Source organism: Triticum dicoccoides, chromosome 4A, assembly GCF_002162155.2.
Source record: "Triticum dicoccoides isolate Atlit2015 ecotype Zavitan chromosome 4A, WEW_v2.0, whole genome shotgun sequence".
In the NCBI taxonomy this organism is placed as follows: domain Eukaryota; kingdom Viridiplantae; phylum Streptophyta; class Magnoliopsida; order Poales; family Poaceae; genus Triticum; species Triticum dicoccoides.
In genome coordinates this window covers 455,990,198-456,013,820 of record NC_041386.1, presented here as the reverse complement: position 1 = coordinate 456,013,820, position 23,623 = coordinate 455,990,198, and positions in this window count along the sequence as shown.

Below are 23,623 nucleotides of genomic sequence, written 5' to 3'. Positions count from 1 at the left end.
ACCTACTCGAGGACGAGTAGGAATTAAGCTTGGGGATGCTAATACGTCTCCAACGCATCTATAATTTATGAAGTATTCATGCTGTTATATTATAATTCTTGGATGTTTTACAATCATTTTATAGCAACTTTATATCATTTTTGTGACTAACCTATTAACCCAGTGCCCAGTGCCAGTTGCTGTTTTTTGCTTGTTTTTTTACATCGCAGGAAATCAATATCAAACAAAGTCCAAACACCGTGAAACTTATTGTGGATTTTTATGGACCAAAAGACATCCAGTGGGCCAGAGCAGCACCTGGGGGGTGCCCCGAGGTGGGCACAACCCACCAGGGCATGCCTGGGGGCCCACGCGCGCCCAGGTGGGTTGTGCCCACCTCGGTGGCCTTCTGCACCCCCTCTTTGCCCTATAAAATCCTAAATATTCCAAAAACCCTCGAGGTTAACCTAGATCAGAAGTTCCGCCGCCACAAGGCTCTGCAGCCACCGAAAACCAATCTAGACCCTGTTCCAGCACCCTGTCGGAGGGGGGAATCATCTTCGATGGCCATCTTCATCATCCCGGCAGCCACCACAATGAGTAGGGAGTAGTCCACCCTTAGGGCTAAGGGTTTGTACCAGTAGCTATGTGTTTAATCTCTCTCTCTCTCTCTTGTGTTCTTAAGATGGCACGATCTTGATGTATCGCGGGCTTTGTTAATGTAGTTGGATCATATGGTGTTTTCCCCTCTCTATCTTGTTGTGATGAATTGAGTTTTTCCCTTTGAGATTTCATTGTTATCGGATTGAATAATTTTATGGATTTGAGAGCACTTGATATATGTCTTGCATATGAATACTTGTGGTGAGAATGGGGTATTATATTGATTCACTTGATATGTGTTTTGGCATTCAACTCGCGCATTCCTGCGATGACATTGGGGTAATCTATGCATAGGGGTTGATGCACGTTCTCGTCTTTGTTTCTCTGGTAGAAATCTTGGGGCACTCTTTGAGGTTCTTTGTGTTGGATTGAGTATTATGAATATGAAATTATTTGGTGTTATTTTAGTATGAACTCTTGGATAGATCGATCGGAAAGAATAGCTTCGAGGTGGTTTCGTACCCTACAAACGATTTCTTCTTATGATCTCCGCTAGATAGGAACTTTGGAGTGATTCTTCATTGCATGTTGAGGGATGGTTATATGATCCAATTATATTAGCATTGTTGAGAGAATGCACTAGTGAAAGTACGGACCCTAGGCCTCATTATCATTGCAATACCGTTTTTGTGCTTGTTTACTATTTGCTACCTTGCTATTTTTATTTATTCAGATTATAAAAATATATTTCTACCATCCATATTACACTTTTATCACCATCTCTTCGGCGAACTAGTGCACCTATACAATTTGCCATTATATTGGGTGTGTTGGGGACACAAGGGATTTCTTGTATTTGGTTGCAGGGTTGTTTGAGAGAGACCATCTTCATCCTACACCTCCCACGGATTGATAAACCTTAGGTCATCCACTTGAGGGAAAATTGCTGCTGTCCTACAAAACTCTGCGCTTGGAGGCCCAACACGAGTCTACAAGAATAAATTTGCATAGTAGACATCACTCCTCCAATGGTTCCTTCTCCAGCCAGCCTAGCAACACTTTCCCACGGGATGGAGGGAGCCGCGACTTCGGCCATGGCGGTAGGAGTGGCCCATCTGCTGGTTCCTTTCTCTGATGGGCAAGTTCTTCTCAACTTCCTGATGTTTCCTTTGTAGCTTAATTGTGTGACTGCTCTTGTGCTTAAATGTGTGACTGCTCTCTGTCCAAAATTGTTGTAATTTGTGATTAGAATTGAGATAGTTGTGTGCATTCAGGCTCTGTTTAGCAGTGTAGTGGATTATGTCATTATGATAGTCTTGTTTGTTGAGCAGCTTGTAGATACTATGGTGGTTGGCAAGCATTTTTAATCAAGTTGCTAATGGATATCAGGGTTGTTCAAAAATGGCTTACTCAAACAATGCAAACCTGCCACTATTCTGTATTTATTTTCTGAACTAGGTACACAGGTTAAGACATTATACATACTGTTCATGGCAATTATACCAATAATCACAACAATCGCGAATAGAACCAAGGGAATTTGCATGCTGAATATAGTTGCCATTTCCCGCACTATGTCCAAAGTTGCATACTACTAAGAGAAATTCGCATGGGCTTTTTTTATGTAATCATAGACTGAAACTAATTTGTATCATACTAATACGTCCATTTTGCATCATGCTTTTATATCGATATTTACTGCATTATGGGTTGTTATTACATATTATGTCACAATACTTATGCATATTCTCTCTTATTTTACAAGGTTTACATGAAGAGGGAGAATGCCGACAGCTAGAATTCTGGGCTGGAAAAGGAGCAAATATTAGAGACCTATTCTGCACAACTCCAAAAGTCCTGAAACTCAACAGAAGTTATTTTTGGAAATAATAAAAAATACTGAGCAAAGAAAATACCAGAGGGGCCCCACACCCTAGCCACGAGGGTGGGGGCGCGCCCCCTCCCTCATGGGCCCCCTGGCAGGCCACCGGTGTCCATCTTCTGTTATATGAAGTCTTTCGTCCGAGAAAAAATCATAAGCAAGCTTACAGGATGAAACTCCGCCGCCACGAGGCGGAACCTTGGCGGAACCAATCTAGGGCTCCGGCGGAGCTGTTGTGCCGGGGAAACTTCCCTTTGGGAGGGAGAAATCATCGCCATCATCATCACCAACGATCCTCTCATCGGGAGGGGGTTAATCTCCATCAATATCTTCACCAGCACCATCTCCTCTCAAACCCTAGTTCATCTCTTGTATCCAATCTTTGTCCCAAAGCCTCAGATTGGTACCTGTAGGTTGCTAGTAGTGTTGATTACTCCTTGTAGTTGATGCTAGTTGGTTTACTTGGTGGAAGATCATATGTTCAGATCCTATATGCATATTAATACCCCTCTGATTATGAACATGAATATGATTTTTGACTAGTTACGTTTGTTCCTGAGGACATGGGAGAAATCTTGCTATAGGTAGTCATGTGAATTTGGTATTCGTTCAATATTTTGGTGAGATGTATGTTGTCTCTCCTCTACTGGTGTTATGTGAATGTCGACTATATGACACTTCACCATTGTTTGGGCCTAGAGGAAGGCATTGGGAAGTAATAAGTAGATGATGGGTTGCTAGAGTGACAGAAGCTTAAAACCTAGTTTATGTGTTGCTTCGTAAGGGGCTGATTTGGATCCATATGTTTCATGGTATGGTTAGGTTTACCTTAATACTTCTTTTGTAGTTGCGGATGCTTGCAATAGGAGTTAATCATAAGTGGTATGCTTGTCCAAGTAAGGACAGCACCCAAGCACCGGTCCACCCACATATCAAATTATCAAAGTACCGAACGCGAATCATATGAACGTGATGAAAACTAGCTTGACGATAATTCCCATGTGTCCTCGGGAGCGCTTTTCTCTATATAAGAGTTTGTCAAGGCTTGTCCTTTGCTACAAAAAGGATTGGGCCATCTTGTTGCACTTTATTTACACTTGTTATTCGTTACCCGTTACAAATTACCTTATTAGAAAACTATCTATTACCGATAATTTCAGTGCTTGCAGAGAATACCTTGCTGAAAACTGCTTATCATTTCCTTCTGCTCCTCGTTGGGTTTGACACTCTTTCTTATCGAAAGGACTATGATAGATCCCCTATACTTGTGGGTCATCACATACTACTATAGTAGTGTAGTTTCATAGCTAGACCATTTCCATAGCTATATATTTTTCAATGTGGTTGCATTGATTCATGTCAAATTTGTGTTAATGTAAGTCAAATTCGCCTCCTTATAAGCTGATTGTGATGTATGGGGCGCATTCTTGCAAGAATTACAAGGGTGAACTGTGCACCGTGTCTTCTTGGAGCTGGGATATCCATGTAGAGAGGCAGACTACTTACAATCAGCTTGTGGGTCTCCTACAAAATAAACATCCTTGGGGAAATGATGAGGGTGTTGTGCTTTCAAATTGGAATAGTTGCAGGAAATTTTTTGTGCTAGTTCGCAATGATGAAGATGTGGTCAGCATGTATGATGGAAACGAGGAAGACAAGATCATTAAGATACTTGTCCAGTTCTGCAGGAATGGTGAGGAGGAGGAGTTTGCTCATAGTTTGCTTCAATCAATCCCACTGTCGGTGTCAAAACCGGCGGATCTCGGGTAGGGGGTCCCGAACTGTGCGTCTAGGCGGATGGTAACAGGAGACAAGGGACACGATGTTTTTACCCAGGTTCGGGCCCTCTCGATGGAGGTAAAACCCTACTCCTGCTTGATTAATATTGATGATATGGGTAGTACAAGAGTAGATCTACCACGAGATCAGAGAGGCTAAACCCTAGAAGCTAGCCTATGGTATGATTGTTGTTGTCCTACGGACTAAACCCTTCGGTTTATATAGACACCGGAGGGGGCTAGGGTTACACAGAGTCGGTTACAATGGGAGGAGATCTACATATCCGTATCGCCAAGCTTGCCTTCCATGCCAAGGAAAGTCCCATTCGGACATGGGACGAAGTCTTCAATCTTGTATCTTCATAGTCCAGGAGTCCGGCCAAAGGTTATAGTCCGGCTGTCCGGACACCCCTTAATCCAGGACTCCCTCAGTAGCCCCTGAACTAGGCTTCAATGACGACGAGTCCGGCGCGCAGATTGTCTTCGGCATTGCAAGGCGGGTTCCTCCTCCGAATACTTCATAGAAGATTTTGAACACGAGGATCGTGTCCGGCTCTGCAAAATAAGTTCCACATACTACCGTAGAGAGAATAATATTTACACAAATCTAATCTGCTGACATATTCTGTAGCATGACATCACACCACAGCCAAGCCTTTATTCGAATCGTTTTTTCTGTCCCACCTCAGCGCGTTTTGCGAGGCGGTTTCCTTGGCACGTCTTGTCAGAGCAGAGATCGTGTCCCCTTTATTTACGGGATTCTCATCAACACGGACGTGGGTAACCCAACCGCGCCATTGATTACGGCGCTTGGGGGATAAGAGAGTTTAACCAGGCTGGTGGGACGCATAGTTTCGTCCGCCCATATAAAGGGATAAGGATTCACCTTTTCATCCACACCTTCTTCCTCCTTTGCTCATCCATTTTTGCACACTCGAGCTCCAGCGCCCAAGTCCGCATTTCCCACCTCGACCTTCTCCAACCATGTCTGGAGCGGGAGGCAGGTGGATGGTCTCCTCCATCACGGAGGGACACATCAAGAAGCTGAGGAGAGCCGGATACTTGCCCGACGACATCGCGCACCGGCTCCCAGATGAGGGGCAGCTCATCCCCACCCCCAGGCCCCATGAGAGGGTAGTGTTTCTCACCCATTTCCTCCGCAGACTGGGCTTCCCTCTCCATCCATTCGTCCGGGGGCTCATGTTCTACTATGGCCTGGACTTCCACAATCTGGCCCCGAACTTCATCCTCAACATCTCGGTGTTTATCGTCGTATGCAAGGCCTTCCTCTGCATCCGGCCCCACATCGGCTTATGGCTGAAGACCTTCAATGTCAAGCTGAAGGTAGTGAGCGGCCGCCAGGCGGAGTGCAGAGGCGCCATGGTGGGCAAGATGCCCAACGTCACATGGCTCGAGGGCTCCTTCGTGGAGACCATAAAGGGGTGGCAATCGGGGTGGTTCTACATCACCGAGCCGCGTGACCCTGAATGGGCAGCGGCCCCCGAGTTCCGATCTGGCATCCCCATGCGGCTCACCTCCTGGCAAGAGAAGGGCGTGTCCTGGGGTAGTTTGGGAGAGTTGACCGGACTCCAAACATGTCTCCAAAACCTGGTGAGCAAGAAGCTCAAACTCGTCAACGTAGTCCAGGTCATGCTCATCCGCTGGATCCTCCCGTGTCAACAACGGGCTTTCAACTTGTGGGAGTTCGACCCGGCCCAGCATCGAACTCTGAACAGGCTCTTCGACACAACGCATGAAGATGCCTGGAAGGTGCTATTCAAGGGCGCCGAGGTTCCTCCCCCCCTTACCGAAGATCATGGATTCAGCGCGAAGCGCGAAGCCAGCACGGTAAGCGGTTTTACATCTTACGGGATACTTGTTTTTCATTGTTTGACTCTATGCAGGATCTAAGCTCCTGTACCTTTGACAGGACTGGCAGGAAACAGCCGGACAGATCAACTGTCCGGCTCCTTTGCCCGAAGGCCCAGCAGACGCCCGCTTGGCGGAGCTGATGGTTCCGGCACCTTACGTGGTGCCGAAGAAGAAGGCCAAAAAGAAGGCCACGGGAACCCGAAAGAGTTCTTGGCGCCCGGTGGTGTCGGACTCATTGTCCGATGATTCCAAGGTGCACTCCTCCCACGAAGACGAGGAGGAGGAAAGAGAGGTTTCTTCCCTAGCCGGGGGAGAAAAGAAAAGGAAGGCCGCCCGGAGGGTCCAAGAAGGGAAGGACCCTTGCTCCGGACTACTCCACCAACGCCGCCGACAGCGACAGCGAGTGGCCGCCTAGGGGCAAGCCCCTGGCGAAGTCATAAGTATTCAGACACCAGAGTGACTCATAGTGTTCCTTTATTGCACAACTTCTCCTGACGCTGAATATAATTATGCAGTCCGACCAAAGCCCGGCTCGACGTGTCGTCGAGCGGTTCCTTGGGTTCGTCGGATGTGAACAACACTTCACTTCTGGACGCCTCCTCCCCTCATCCTACAGACAATGCCGAGGTGTTGTCTCAGGGGGTTCCCAAACGAGGGGAGGTAGTCCTGGAGGCACCGCAAGGCGACCTTCCGGACTGCAGGCACAAAGGGAGCAAGGCTCCCAAGGGCTCCAAGTCCGGCCCTGGGCCGAACACCGCACCGGAACCTTCGGTGGTTCCGGACTCCAGTAGGCGGCCCCCCACTAAGAAGGGCAAGCCTACCGCGCCGGTGACCTCCGTCCAACCGGAGGCACCGGATAACTTGCTGGAGGTGCTTAACGGCGCCTCCATCGACGAGGAGCACCGCACTATCATGAGTGTGGTGATCCAAAAAGTTCAGTCCGCCAAGAGCGGGCTGACTGAAGCTTGTGCCAGCCTGCTGACAGGCTTTGAGGTATGTAAAAAATATATGAAAATATTACCGCATAGACAGTAGCCCCTGATGCTCTGTTTGGTGTTCACAAAGAAAAGCCGAATAGAGGATCTAATAATATTCGCAGGAGTCTAACATAATTATGTCGATATGCGTATGCAGGCTTCGCTGCTGGCCTCTGCCGCACTGACTGCGGAGGTTGATGCACTAAAGCAGAACCTTGAGCGGTCCGAGCAAGAGCTCGGCCTTGCCAAGAAGCGGCTCGAGGAGAACCAAGGTACGTAATGCCTTGTCCGGGTATGTATTTATATAAAAAATATGCAGTTGCAAGAAATTATAGGATCGTTATTGGTGTGCTAGGGGCCACGACCGAGGTGGCGACCCTGAAGCAAGTGCTTTCCGAGGCCGAAAAGAAGGTGGCCACAGAGCGCACCGAGCGGGAGAAACATGAGGCACGGGTTGGCGAGGTGCAGCAAGAGCTCCATGCTCTCGTGAAGAAGCACGAGACTTTGGAGCTGGACTCGAAGACTCGAGAGTCTGAGCTCGCCGCGGCCCTTGAAAGCGCCAAGTCTGCCAAGGCCGAAGCCCAAAAAGCCCTCCAGGAAATTGAGGTGATGAAGAACATAGCGGCGGGTAAGGCATTTTTATGCAAAGCAAGCATGTGAAAAGTGAATTACTTGTTACTTACCCGAGTCCGGAGCTCTCCAGGAGCATTCACAGATTTGCCCCGTAGCGTGTCAGATGCCGCTGCCTACTACCGGGCCGACGAAGGGAGCTCGACGGAGAAGGTGTTCTAGTCTCAGTATGCTGAGACCGGACACCCGGTGCCCTTGAGCGACCATCTGAAGCAACTGGTCGAGCTCCATAAGGTGGCCGAGCAGGCCATGAAGGGTCTCATAGTCCGGCTGTGTCCTGGAGAGGCCATGCCTGGGAGCTACTTCGGGCTGGTGAGGCGGCTGGTGGATGCCTGTCCGTGGCTTGAAGTCATCAAGCGCTCCGTCTGCATCGAGGGCACCCGTAGGGCGCTTGCCCGTGCTAAAGTTCACTGGGGCAAGATGGATGCTAAGAAGTTGGTGAAGGACGGGCCACCGCAGGGCAAGGAGCATTGCCACCCCGAGATGTATTATGAGGGCGTCCTGAAGGGTGCCCGCCTTGTGGCGGATGAATGTTCCAATGATGTAATATTTGAGTAAACTCGCTCGTGTGATCCTGTACACTGAAAACTTGTTCATATGCGCTATGCAACGCTTGTTTTAATTTAAAATATTACCTTCTATGCGGCCGTTTATTAAATCTGAGAGATGGCGAGTCGTCGGCTTCTGCCCCCATGCCATGAGTGTTGGGGTGTTCAGGATAAACCTGAGCACTCTTTTTCCCATTCTTGGGTCCTTCGAGGGAGGTGCTCAGCACAACGAACAAGGCAATCAAACTATAGTGCGTTATCACTCTCACTTGGCCAGAGAATTCTATAATTTTAAATTTTGGCGAAGCCCCTAGTGTTCGGAAGACCGAGTTCGGGGCGCTAGACACGCCTAGGCCGGACAAAGCCGACTCCTCGCTCTAAGCGGCATAAGTCTTTAGGGACTCGAAAACCTCTCGAATAGCGACCAGCTCTCGCCCTATCATGACAGTCAGTTTTAGCTTTCTCTACTGAGGTTCTTAGCCCAGCTGAACCGGGGCACAATCGCAGTAGTTCTCCCAGTGCTACCTTAGCCGATATAGCGGAACGTAAGGTACCAAAACATGGGAGCCGGGCAAACCCAACTATTGACCAAAGACATGATCCGAAGCTGATGCATATAATGCTATAAGTTCAGAGTGCCGCACTTATGAAAGTGTTCGGACTTCTCACGCCGTATTATGGGGTGCTTGAGCCCCTGGCGTATTGGCTGTACCAAAGTGTACGGGTGCTTAATGTTATTGATGAACATGTATACATTAAAAGGAATGAATAGAGAATGCAATAATAGTCTAAGGCTAGGCATTGTTTATTCGAAAAAAGTGCATTAAAAGCAGAACGATACAAATAGTGCGGTAAGCAGGAAATGGGACTATTTAACATGTCCCCTCCAGGGGCGAGCTGCGGAATGGCATATAAAACAGGTATTTTGCTCGTTATAGAGACCACCTGGGAGTTCCATAGTGCGGCGTAGCTTTCTGTTCCTTGGTTGTTGTATCGTTTGTTCGGCAATTGTACTGCCGATTAGGTCTTCCGGGGAGTGGAGTCCTGAAAGTAAGAAAAAAATGACAAAATCGGCAGCCCCTAGTGCTGTTAACCGCGTTTTGGGCATGCCGTGATCGTGCCCCTTCCCCTGTGCCCATGGTATTTTCAGAGCATAATTATGTACGCGTAGCACGAATTTCGTCGTTTCGCGAGGGTTGGGGTTGGGGCCGCATTGCTATGCTTGCTCGGAACGTGCCAGGCGGTCTTGTTGTAGGTTACTCCGGGCGCGCTTGACGGTGTCCGGACGTTTTGTCGCCAGACTGGAGAATTGCCTTGAGAGGCTGCTTTGTACTTCCGTTGCGAGGGCCGCCTTGTGCTCCTCCGTTCGGAGAGAACGTTCGGTGTTTCCATTGACCGTGATGACTCCCCGAGGTCCTGGCATCTTGAGCTTGAGGTATGCGTAGTGCGGCACCGCATTGAACTTTACAAATGCGGTTCGCCCGAGCAGTGCGTGATAGCCACTGCGGAACGGGACTATGTCGAAGATTAACTCCTCGCTTCGGAAATTATCCGGGGATCCGAAGACCACTTCAAGTGTAACTGAGCCTGTGCAATTGGCATCTACACCTGGTATGACGCCCTTAAAGGTCGTTTTTGTGGGTTTAATCCTTGAGGGATCTATGCCCATTTTTCGCACTGTGTCCTGATAAAGCAGGTTCAGGCTGCTACCGCCATCCATGAGGACTCGAGTGAGGTGAAATCCGTCAATGATTGGGTCTAGAACCAATGCAGCAAATCCGCCATGGCGGATACTAGTGGGGTGGTCCCTTCGATCGAAAGTGATCGGGCAAGAGGACCATGGGTTGAACTTTGGGGCGACTGGCTCCAACGCGTATACGTCCCTTAACGCACGCTTCCGCTCCCTCTTGGGGATGTGGGTTGCGTATATCATGTTCACCGTCCGCACTTGTGGGGGGAAATCCTTCTGTCCTCTATTGTTCAGCGGCCGGGGCTCCTCCTCGTTGTCGCTATGTAGCCCCTTGTCTCTGTTTTCGGCATTTAACTTGCCGGCTTGCTTGAACACCCAATAGTCCCTGTTGGTGTGATTGGCTGGCTTTTCGGGGGTGCCATGTATCTGACACGAGCGATCGAGTATGCGGTCCAAACTGGATGGGCCCGGAGTGCCTCTTTTGAATGGCTTCTTCCGCTGACCGGGCTTGGAGCCTCTGAATCCGGCATTGACTGCCATATCTTCAGCATTGTCGCTGTTAATGCGACGCTTGTGCTTGTTGCGACGCGACCTGCCATTGCTGTCCTTGGTATCTGAATTACCAGGGTTCTTTGACATGTTATTACTGCGAGCCAGCCAGCTGTCTTCTCCCGCGCAAAAGCGGGTCATGAGTGTCATGAGGGCTGCCATAGATTTCGGCTTTTCGTGTCCCAGGTGCCGGGCTAGCCACTTTTCGCGGATGTTATGCTTGAAAGCCACTAGGGCCTCTGCGTCCGGACAATCGACGATTTGATTTTTCTTGGTTAGGAACCGTGTCCAGAATTGTCTGGCCTATTCCTCTAGCTGCTGAATTATGTGGCTCAGGTCATCGGCGTCTGGTGGTCACACATAGGTGCCCTGGAAATTGTCGAGGAATGCGGCTTCCAGATCTTCCCAACAACCAATGGATTCTGCTGGCAGGCTGTTAAGCCAATGCCGAGCTGGTCCTTTAAGCTTGAGTGGGAGGTATTTGATGGCGTGTAGATCATCGCCACGGGCCATGTGGATGTGAAGGAGATAGTCCTCAATCCATACCGCAGGATCTGTCGTGCCATCGTATGATTCGATATTTACGGGTTTAAAACCCTCAGGGATCTGATGATCCATTACTTCATCTGTGAAGCATAGCGGGTGTGCGACACCTCTGTACTGGGCTATATCACGACGTAGCTCAAATGAGTTTTGTCTGCTGTGTTCGGCCCGGCCGGAGTTACTTTCACTACTAGGAAAAGGGCTATAGATAGGATTGATACTAATGGCGCACCAGGAAAGTAGTGCGCCACTACTATATACTAATGGCGCACCTGTTTGTGATGCGCCATTAGTGTGGAAGACACTAATGGCGCACCAAAAATACGGTGCGCCACTAGTATGAATTTTATTTTTTTTCATTTCTCCATACATACTAATGGCGCATCAGGCCTACAATGCGCCATTACTAGTTCTAACTACTAATGGCGCACCAAGCAGACAGTGCGCCATTACTAGTTTAAAACTACTAATTTTTTTATTCTTTTTTTCAAAACTACTAATGGGGCATCTCCTCACAGTGCGCCATTACTAGTTTAGATGCGCCATTAGTATATATATATATATTTACTTTTTTGCAAAATTACTAATGGCGCACCTCCTGCTGGTGCGCCATTAGTAACCAGGGTTACTAATGGCGCATTAGCTAGTGGTGCGCCATTAGTAACCAGGGTTACTAATGGCGCATTAGCTAGTGGTGCGCCATTAGTAACCTGGGACCCCAACAAGATATTTTGGACAGCCCAACACCTACCCACTCACTTTCCCCACTTCATTCCCTCCACCTCCTTCTCCAAGCTTTCGGCCATCTCCTCCTCCTCACCTCATTTCCACCATAGATTCATCAAAATTAAGTGGTGAAATTACCTTTTTTTGATAGGTAAGTAAGGGAAAGCTATCTTCATGATGTAGATCTACTTTTTTTCTCCCTAGCTCGCTCCAACAACGTGCATATGCACTTTTTGTGGCCTAGCTAGATCTATGTATGTTTGTGGTGTTGCATGTGTTTGTGGTGTTGCATATATATTTGTGTTTGAAGGTACCGGTATTTGAAATGCGATAGTTGCCAATATTTTGCCGGAATGTTTTGATTCATTTCCGTTTCGGCGAGAATTTTGGCACTATGCATTCTTTTTGGTCCTATTTTTAGGGAAGGTCATGCCAAAAATTTTCTTGGTTCTAAAATATCGTTTTGCTCTACCCCGCAGGCGACCATGGTCCGCACGATGACTGAATGCATCGTGAATAGGTTTTTGAGCTCCGCGAAGGCCGAGATGCTTCAAAAGAACGAGGCGGAGATAAGATGTCCGTGTCGAAGATGCAAGCTGAAGAGCCTTATTGCGGACCCGGATTTCGGGCAGGTGCGGGACCACCTGCTCTTGCGTGGTTTCATGGATGGCTATCGGTGGCAAGGTGATGAAGATGACTATGAAGTCGTCCATGGCCGGCACCGGGCAAGAAATGAGGAAGGGCAACAAGACAAGTACCACCGCGACGAGGGCGGGCGAGAAGACGAAGAACCTCCAGGACATGATCACGACGGTGATGCTGTACACAGTCATCATGTAGAAGATGTCGTACATGATGATGAGGAAGATCAAGACGAAGGGCATGATCATGAAGATGAAGATGCCGGAGCAGACGACGATGGAGGCTGGGTGCAAGACCCTCATATTCAAGAGCTGCTTCTCAAGCAGACGGATAATGCAAGAGCTGCCACCCGAGAGAAAGCCAAGCTGGATCAACTGGAGATAGACGCGGTTACTCCATTGTATGAAGGATGCAGGCCCGAGGATACCCGCCTGAAAGTAACGCTCATGGCTCTGGAGATGAAGGTAATGTTGGGGAACGTTGCAGAAAACAAAAATTTTCCTACTCGTTTCACCAAGATCATCTAGGAGTTCATCTAGCAACGAGTGATTAGATGCATCTACATACCTTTGTAGATCGCGAGCGGAAGCGTTCAAAAGAACGGTGATGATGTAGTCGTACTCGACGTGATCCAAATCACCGATGACCAGCGCCGAACGGACGGCACCTCCGCGTTCAACACACGTACGGAACAGCCACGTCTCCTCCTTCTTGATCCAGGAAGGGAGGGAGGAGAGGTTGAGGGAGATGGCACCAGCAGCAGCACGACGGCGTGGTGTTGATGGAGCTGCAGTACTCCGGCAGAGCTTCGCTAAGCACTATGGAGGTTGAGGAGGTGTTGGGGAGGGAGAAGGAGGCAACCAAAGGCCGAGGCGTTCAGGTATAAAGTCCCTCCTCTCCCCCACTATATATAGGGGTGCCAAGGGGGGGTGGCCGGCCCTAGGAGATCCAATCTCCTAGGGGGTGCGGCGGCCTAGGGGGGGTTTCCCTCCCCCCCAAGGCACCTAGGAGGTGCCTTACCCTCCTAGGACTCTTCCCCTTCTAAACCCTAGGCGCATGGGCCTATGTGGGGCTGGTGCCCTTGGCCCATTAGGCCAAGGCGCACCCCCTTACAGCCCATGTGGCCCCCCGGGGCAGGTGGACCCACCCGGTGGACCCCCGGGACCCTTCCGGTGGTCCCGGTACAATACCGATAACCCCGAAACTTGTCCCGATGCCCGAAACAGGACTTCCCATATATAAATCTTTACCTCCGGACCATTCCGGAACTCCTCGTGACGTCCAGGATCTCATCCGGGACTCCGAACAACATTCGGGTTACTGCATATACATATCCCTACAACCCTAGCGTAACCGAACCTTAAGTGTGTAGACCCTACGGGTTTGGGAGACAAGCAGACATGACCGAGACGACTCTCCGGTCAATAACCAACAGCGGGATCTGGATACCCATGTTGGCTCCCACATGCTCCACGATGATCTGATCGGATGAACCACGATGTCGAGGATTCAATCAACCCCGTACGCTATTCCCTTTGTCTATCGATATGTTACTTGCCCGAGATTCGATCGTCGGTATCCCAATACCTCGTTCAATCTCGTTACCGGCAAGTCACTTTACTCGTACCGTAATGCATGATCCTGTGACCAGACACTTGGTCACTCTAAGCTCATTATGATGATGCATTACCGAGTGGGCCCAGTGATACCTCTCCGTCATACGGAGTGACAAATCCCAGTCTTGATCCATGTCACCCAACAGACACTTTCGGAGATACCCGTAGTCTACCTTTATAGTCACCCAGTTACGTTGTGACGTTTGGCATACCCAAAGCACTCCTACGGTATCCGGGAGTTACACGATCTCATGGTCTAAGGAAAAGATACTTTGACATTGCAAAACTCTAGCAAACGAACTATACGATCTTGTGCTATGTTTAGGATTGGGTCTCGTCCATCACATCATTCTCCCAATGATGTGATCTCGTTATCAATGACATCCAGTGTCCATAGTCAGGAAACCATGACTATCTGTTGATCAACGAGCTAGTCAACTAGAGGCTCACTAGGGACATGTTGGTGTCTGTTATTCACACATGCATTACGATTTCTGGATAACACAATTATAGCATGAATAAAGACAATTATCATGAACAAGGAAATATAATAATAATGCTTTTATTATTGCCTCTAGGGCATATTTCCAACAGTCTCCCACTTGCACTAGAGTCAATAATCTAGTTACATTGTGATGAATCGAACACCCATGGAATTCTGGTGTTGATCATGTTTTGCTCTAGGGAGAGGTTTAGTCAACGGATCTGCTACATTCAGGTCCGTATGTACTTTACAAATCTCTATGTCTCCATCTTGAACATTTTCACGAATGGAGTTGAAGCGACGCTTGATGTGCCTTGTCTTCTTGTGAAACCTGGGCTCCTTGGCAAGTGCAATAGCTCCAGTGTTGTCACAGAAGAGCTTGATCGGCCCCGACGCATTGGGTATGACTCCTAGGTCGGTGATGAACTCCTTCACCCATATTGCTTCATGTGCTGCCTCCGAGGCTGCCATGTACTCCGCTTCACATGTAGATCCCGCCACAACGCTTTGCTTGCAACTGCACCAGCTCACTGCCCCACCATTCAAAATATACACGTATCCGGTTTGTGACTTAGAGTCATCCAGATCTGTGTCGAAGCTAGCGTCGACGTAACCCTTTACGACGAGCTCTTCGTCACCTCCATAAACGAGAAACATTTCCTTAGTCCTTTTCAGGTACTTCAGGATATTCTTGACCGCTGTCCAGTGTTCCTTGCCGGGATTACTTTGGTACCTTCCTACCAAACTTACGGCAAGGTTTACATCAGGTCTGGTACACAGCATGGCATACATAATAGAACCTATGGCTGAGGCATAGGGCATGACGCTCATCTCTTCTATATCTTCTGCCGTGGTCGGACATTGAGCTGAGCTCAATTTCATACCTTGTAACACAGGCAAGAACCCTTTCTTGGATTGATCCATATTGAACTTCTTCAATATCTTATCAAGGTATGTGCTTTGTGAAAGACCTATGAGGCGTCTTGATCTATCTCTATAGATTTTGATGCCTAATATATAAGCAGCTTCTCCAAGGTCCTTCATTGAAAAACTTTTATTCAAGTAGGCCTTGATGCTGTCCAAGAGTTCTATATCATTTCCCATCAAGAGTATGTCATCTACATATAATATGAGAAATGCTACAGAGCTCCCACTCACTTTCTTGTAAACGCAGGCTTCTCCATAAGTCTGTGTAAACCCAAACGCTTTGATCATCTCATCAAAGCGAATGTTCCAACTCCGAGATGCTTGCACCAGCCCATAAATCGAGCGTTGGAGCTTGCACACTTTGTCAGCATTCTTAGGATCGACAAAACCTTCCGGCTGCATCATATACAATTCTTCCTTAAGGAAACCATTAAGGAATGCCGTTTTGACGTCCATTTGCCATATTTCGTAATCATAGAATGCGGCAATTGCTAACATGATTCGGACAGACTTTAGCTTCGCTACCGGTGAGAAAGTCTCATCGTAGTCAACCCCTTGAACTTGTCGATAACCCTTAGCGACAAGCCGAGCTTTATAGATGGTCACATTACCATCCGCGTCTGTCTTCTTCTTAAAGATCCATTTATTTTCTATGGCTCGCCGTTCAACGGGCAAGTCAGTCAAAGTCCATACTTCGTTCTCATACATGGATCCTATCTCGGATTTCATGGCTTCTAGCCATTTGTCGGAATCTGGTCCCGCCATCGCTTCTTCATAGTTCGAAGGTTCACCGTTGTCTAACAACATGATTTCCAAGACAGGGTTGCCGTACCACTCTGGTGCGGAACGTGTCCTTGTGGACCTTCGAATTTCAGTAGGAGCTTGATCAGAAGTATCTTGATCATTATCATTAACTTCCTCTCTAGTCGGTGCTGGCACCTCAGGAACATTTTCTTGAGTTGTGCCATTTTCCGGTTCAAGAGGCAATACTTCATCAAGCTCTACTTTCCTCCCACTTACTTCTTTCGAGAGAAACTCTTTCTCCAGAAAGGACCCATTCTTGGCAACAAAGATCTTGCCTTCGGATCTGAGGTAGAAGGTGTACCCAATAGTTTCTTTTGGGTACCCTATGAAGACGCATTTTTCCGATTTGGGTTCGAGCTTTTCAGGTTGAAGTTTCTTGACATAAGCATCGCATCCCCAAACTTTTAGAAACGACATCTTAGGTTTCTTCCCAAACCATAATTCATACGGTGTCGTCTCAACGGATTTCGACGGAGCCCTATTTAAAGTGAATGCGGCAGTCTCTAAAGCATAGCCCCAAAAAGAAAGCGGTAAATCGGTAAGAGACATCATAGATCGCACCATAACTAACAGAGTGCGATTACGACGTTCGGACACACCATTACGCTGAGGTGTTCCAGGCGGCGTGAGTTGTGAAACCATTCCACATTTTCTTAAGTGTGCCCCAAACTCGTGACTCAAGTATTCTCCTCCACGATCTGATCGTAGAAACTTGATTTTCCTGTCACGTTGATTTTCAACCTCACTCTGAAATTCCTTGAACTTTTCAAAGGTTTCAGACTTGTGTTTCATTAAGTAGATATACCCATACCTACTTAAATCATCAGTGAGGGTGAGAACATAACGATAGCCACCGCGAGCCTCAACACTCATCGGACCGCACACATCAGTATGTATGATTTCCAATAAGTCGGTTGCTCGCTCCATTGTTCCTGAGAACGGAGTCTTGGTCATTTTACCCATAAGGCATGGTTCGCACGTGTCAAATGATTCATAATCAAGAGACTCTAAAAGTCCATCAGCATGGAGCTTCTTCATGCGTTTAACACCTATGTGACCAAGGCGGCAGTGCCACAAGTATGTGGGACTATCATTATCAACCTTACTTCTTTTGGTACTCACATTATGAATATGTGTAGCATCACGTTCGAGATTCATAAAGAATAAACCATTCACCATAGGAGCATGACCATAAAACATATCTCTCATAAAAATGGAACAACCATTATTCTCAGATTTAAAAGAGTAGCCATCTCGAATTAAACGAGATCCCGATACAATGTTCATGCTCAAAGCTGGCACTAAATAACAATTATTAAGGTTTAAAACTAATCCCGAAGGGAGATGCAGAGGTAGCGTGCCGACGGCAATCACATTGACCTTGGAACCATTCCCGACGCGCATCGTCACCTCGTCCTTTGCCAGTTTCCGCTTATTCCGCAGCCCCTGCTTTGAGTTACAAATGTGAGCAACTGCACCGGTATCAAATACCCAGGAGCTACTACGGGCACTAGTAAGGTACACATCAATTACATGTATATCACATATACCTTTTGTTTTTCCGGCCTTCTTATCCGCTAAGTACTTAGGGCAGTTCCGCTTCCAGTGACCGCTTCCCTTGGAATAAAAGCACTCAGTCTCGGGCTTGGGTCCATTCTTTGGCTTCTTCCCAGCAGCTTGCTTGCCGGGCGCGGCAACCTCCTTGCCGTCCTTCTTGAAGTTCTTTTTACCCTTGCCTTTCTTGAACTTAGTGGTTTTATTGACCATCAACACTTGATGTTCCTTTCTGACTTCTACCTCTGCTGATTTCAGCATAGCAAATACTTCAGGAATGGTCTTTTCCATCCCCTGCATATTGAAGTTCATCACAAAGCTCTTGTAGCTTGGTGGAAGCGACTGGAGGATTCTGTCAATGACCGCATCATCCGGGAGATTAACTCCCAGCTGAGTCAAGCGGTTATGCAACCCAGACATAGTGAGTATGTGCTCACTGACAGAACTGTTTTCCTCCATCTTACAGCTAAAGAATTTGTCGGAGACTTCATATCTCTCGACCCGGGCATGAGCTTGGAAAACCATTTTCAGCTCTTCGAACATCTCATATGCTCCATGTCTCTCAAAACGCTTTGGGAGCCCCGGCTCTAGGCTGTAAAGCATGCCGCACTGAACGAGGGAGTAGTCATCGAAACGTGCCTGCCAAGTGTTCATAACATCTTGTTCTGCAGGGAGAACGGGTGCGTCACCAAGCGGTGCTTGTAGGACATAATCTTTCTTGGCAGCTATGAGGATGATCCTCAGGTTCCGGACCCAGTCCGTATAGTTGCTGCCATCGTCTTTCAGCTTAGTTTTCTCTAGGAACGCGTTGAAGTTGAGGACTACGTTGGCCATTTGATCTACAAGACATATTGCAAAGATTTTAGACTAAGTTCATGATAATTAAGTTCAACTAATCAAATTATTAGTGAACTCCCACTTAGATTAGACATCCCTCTGGTCATCTAAGTATTACATGATCCGAGTTAAACTAGACCGTGTCCGATCATCACGTGAGACGGACTAGTCAACATCGGTGAACATCTTCATGTTGATCGTATCTTCTATACGACTCATGCTCGACCTTTCGGTCTTCTGTGTTCCGAGGCCATGTCTGTACATGCTAGGCTCGTCAAGTCAACCAAAGTGTTTGCATGTGTAAATCTGTCTTACACCCGTTGTATGTGAACGTCTGAATAAAACACCCGATCATCACGTGGTGTTTTGAAACAGCAAACTGTCGCAACGGTGCACAGTTAGGGGGAACACTTCTTGAAATTATTGTGAGGGATCATCTTATTTACTACCTCGTTCTAAGTAAACAAGATGCAAAACATGATAAACATCACATGCAATCAAATAATAAACGTGACATGATATGGCCAATATCACATAGCTCCTTTGATCTCCATCTTGGGGCTCCATAATCATCTTGTCACCGGCTTGACACCATGATCTCCATCATCATGATCTCCATCATCGTGTCTCCATGAAGTTGCTCGCCAACTATTACTTCTACTACTATGGCTAACGCGTTTAGCAATAAAGTAAAGTAATTTACATGGCGTTTCTTGATGACACGCAGGTCATATAAAAGAATAAAGACAACTCCTATGGCTCCTGCCGGTTGTCATACTCATCGACATGCAAGTCGTGAATCCTATTACAATAGCATGAACATCTCATACATCACATATAGATCATTCATCATTCATCACAACTTTGGCCATATCATATCACAAACCACTTGCTGCAAAAACAAGTTAGACGTCCTCTAATTGTTGTTGCAAGTTTTACGTGGCTGAATTAGGGTTCTAGCAAGAACGTTTTCTTACCTACGTTAAAGCCACAACGTGATTTGTCAACTTCTATTTACCCTTCATAAGGACCCTGTTCATCGATTCCGCTCCAATTAAAGTAGGAGAGACAGACACCCGCCAGCCACCTTATGCAACTAGTGCATGTTAGTCGGTGGAACCGGTCTCACGTAAGCGTACGTGTAAGGTTGGTCCGGGCCGCTTCATCCCACAATACCGCTGAAGCAAGAAAGGACTAGTAACGGCAAGAAAGTTGACAAATCTACGCCCACAACAAATTGTGTTCTACTCGCGCAAGAAGAACTACGCATAGACCTAGCTCATGATGACACTGTTGGGGAACGTTGCAGAAAACAAAAATTTTCCTACTCGTTTCACCAAGATCATCTAGGAGTTCATCTAGCAACGAGTGATTAGATGCATCTACATACCTTTGTAGATCGCGAGCGGAAGCGTTCAAAAGAACGGTGATGATGTAGTCGTACTCGACGTGATCCAAATCACCGATGACCAGCGCCGAACGGACGGCACCTCCGCGTTCAACACACGTACGGAACAGCCACGTCTCCTCCTTCTTGATCCAGCAAGGGAGGGAGGAGAGGTTGAGGGAGATGGCACCAGCAGCAGCATGACGGCGTGGTGTTGATGGAGCTGCAGTACTCCGGCAGAGCTTCGCTAAGCACTATGGAGGTTGAGGAGGTGTTGGGGAGGGAGAAGGAGGCAACCAAAGGCCAAGGCGTTCAGGTATAAAGTCCCTCCTCTCCCCCACTATATATAGGGGTGCCAAGGGGGGGTGGCCGGCCCTAGGAGATCCAATCTCCTAGGGGGTGCGGCGGCCTAGGGGGGGTTTCCCTCCCCCCCAAGGCACCTAGGAGGTGCCTTACCCTCCTAGGACTCTTCCCCTTCTAAACCCTAGGCGCATGGGCCTATGTGGGGCTGGTGCCCTTGTCCCATTAGGCCAAGGCGCACCCCCTTACAGCCCATGTGGCCCCCCGGGGCAGGTGGACCCACCCGGTGGACCCCCGGGACCCTTCCGGTGGTCCCGGTACAATACCGATAACCCCGAAACTTGTCCCGATGCCCGAAACAGGACTTCCCATATATAAATCTTTACCTCCGGACCATTCCGGAACTCCTCGTGACGTCCGGGATCTCATCCGGGACTCCTAACAACATTCGGGTTACTGCATATACATATCCCTACAACCCTAGCGTAACCGAACCTTAAGTGTGTAGACCCTACGGGTTCGGGAGACAAGCAGACATGACCGAGACGACTCTCCGGTCAATAACCAACAGCGGGATCTGGATACCCATGTTGGCTCCCACATGCTCCACGATGATCTCATCGGATGAACCACGATGTCGAGGATTCAATCAACCCCGTACGCTATTCCCTTTGTCTATCGATATGTTACTTGCCCGAGATTCGATCGTCGGTATCCCAATACCTCGTTCAATCTCGTTACCGGCAAGTCACTTTACTCGTACCGTAATGCATGATCCCGTGACCAGACACTTGGTCACTCTGAGCTCATTATGATGATGCATTACCGAGTGGGCCCAGTGATACCTCTCCGTCATACGGAGTGACAAATCCCAGTCTTGATCCATGTCACCCAACAGACACTTTCGGAGATACCCATAGCCTACCTTTATAGTCACCCAGTTACGTTGTGACGTTTGGCATACCCAAAGCACTCCTACGGTATTCGGGAGTTACACGATCTCATGGTCTAAGGAAAAGATACTTTGACATTGCAAAACTCTAGCAAACGAACTATACGATCTTGTGCTATGTTTAGGATTGGGTCTCGTCCATCACATCATTCTCCCAATGATGTGATCTCGTTATCAATGACATCCAGTGTCCATAGTCAGGAAACCATGACTATCTGTTGATCAACGAGCTAGTCAACTAGAGGCTCACTAGGGACATGTTGGTGTCTGTTATTCACACATGCATTACGATTTCCGGATAACACAATTATAGCATGAATAAAGACAATTATCATGAACAAGGAAATATAATAATAATGCTTTTATTATTGCCTCTAGGGCATATTTCCAACAGGTAAAACACAAAATGACCGACGCATGCTTCGACGAGAACATGTCATTCTGGCACGAACGTCTTCCCAAGGGGAACAAGTGCCCGACCAGTTTCGAGGAGGCGAAGAAAATCGTGTGTCCTCTGGATTTACCGCACGTGAAATACCATGTGTGCATGAACAATTGTATCATTTATCGGGACGAGCACGCGGAGTCTACCATATGATGATGATGATGATGATGATGATGATGATGATGAGGCGAAGCAGGACACAGAAAGTCGTCGCAAAGGCAAGAAGGCCAAGAAGACCGGAAATGACTACCCTCCCGCGTGCTTCACTCTAAGTCAGGAGGAGATCGGTCAGTTTTTCACCTGCCTCCTAGGAGTAAAACTTCCTTACGGTTACGCGGGGAAGATAAGCAGATACCTAGACCCAGCGAAGCAGAAGTTCAGCGGGATGAAGTCTCATGACTGTCACATGCTGATGACGCAGATACTTCCAGTTGCAATCTGTGGGATCATGGACGCGCACGTCCGTGAAACGCTATTTGGCCTATGCAACTTTTTCGACGTCATCTCTCGGAAGTCGATTGGCGTGAGGCAACTCAGAAGGCTACAGGAAGAGATCGTGGTGATACTATGCGAGCTTGAGATGTACTTCCCGCCCGCATTCTTCGACGTTATGGTGCATCTACTTGTCCATATCGTGGAGGATATCATCCAACTCGGGCCGACGTTCCTGCACAGCATGATGCAGTTCGAAAGGATGAATGGTGTCATCAAAGGATACGTTCGCAACATGTCACGTCCAGAGGGAAGTATAGCCAGGGGCTTTCTGACCGAAGAGTGCATCTCCTACTGCACGAATTATCTAGGCATCGAGAACCCCGTTGGTCTGCCCGTCAACAGGCACCTCGGCAGGCTCGCTGGATGGGGTCACCGTGAGGGTCGCCGCGAAATGCATGTTGACTTCGAGGGTCGACTCGCCGACTTTGAAAGAGCAAACCTAGTCGCGCTACAACACATAGACGTGGTCGATCCTTGGGTGGTAGAGCACAAAACCTTTATTGAGAAGACGTACAATGACCGAGGCCAATAGATGACGGACGAAGATATACTCAAAGAGCACAACTCATGTTTCACGCGTTGGTTCAAGCAGAAGCTTCTGTCGTACCCTTTACATGAGGATTCTTCCGCGGAAGAACAACTCATATTCGCCTTGTCACAGGGCGCCGAGCACAACCTGATGACCTATGAGGCGTACGATATCAACGGCTACACATTCTACACCGAGGACAAGGACATGAAGAGCGATGGTTATCAGAACTCCGGGGTAACGATGGAATCCTACACCGGCAATGACAAGGACAGATACTACGGAAGGATCAAGGAGATCTGGGAGCTGAGCTACGCTGGAGAGAAGGTCCCGATGTTCCATGTCAGATGGGCCAAGAGCGTCCTAAAAGAAGACCGGTATTTCACCACCATGGTTATACCCGAAGCCAAATCCAAGACCGCGGGCGCAAACGTCACCGCGAAAAATGATCCATGGGTACTGGCTTCCCAAGTGGACAAATGCTTCTTCATTACCGACCCGTCAAAGCCCACTCGTGTTGTCGTGAGGAGAGGCAAAAGGAAGATCATCAGAATGGATGGAGTAGCCAATGAGCAAGACTTCGACAAATACGGCGACCCGAAGATCGAACATGACGACGACGAGGAAGTAGCAGCACACACCACAAGAAGAAGCAGGACCACCCTACCCAAAGGACGTCCGTTCCACAGAAGAACTCCATTTGCGAAAAAGAAGGGCAAGAAGATTGTGAACAGATAGCTAGCTAAGATCGATTGTATTTAAATCGTAGTCTTCATTTCTCGATTGTATTTCATGGGCACTTTTTGATATCATGAATATTTTTAAATTTCATGGGCACTTTTTGAATTCATGAGGACACTTGATCTCGATCCCC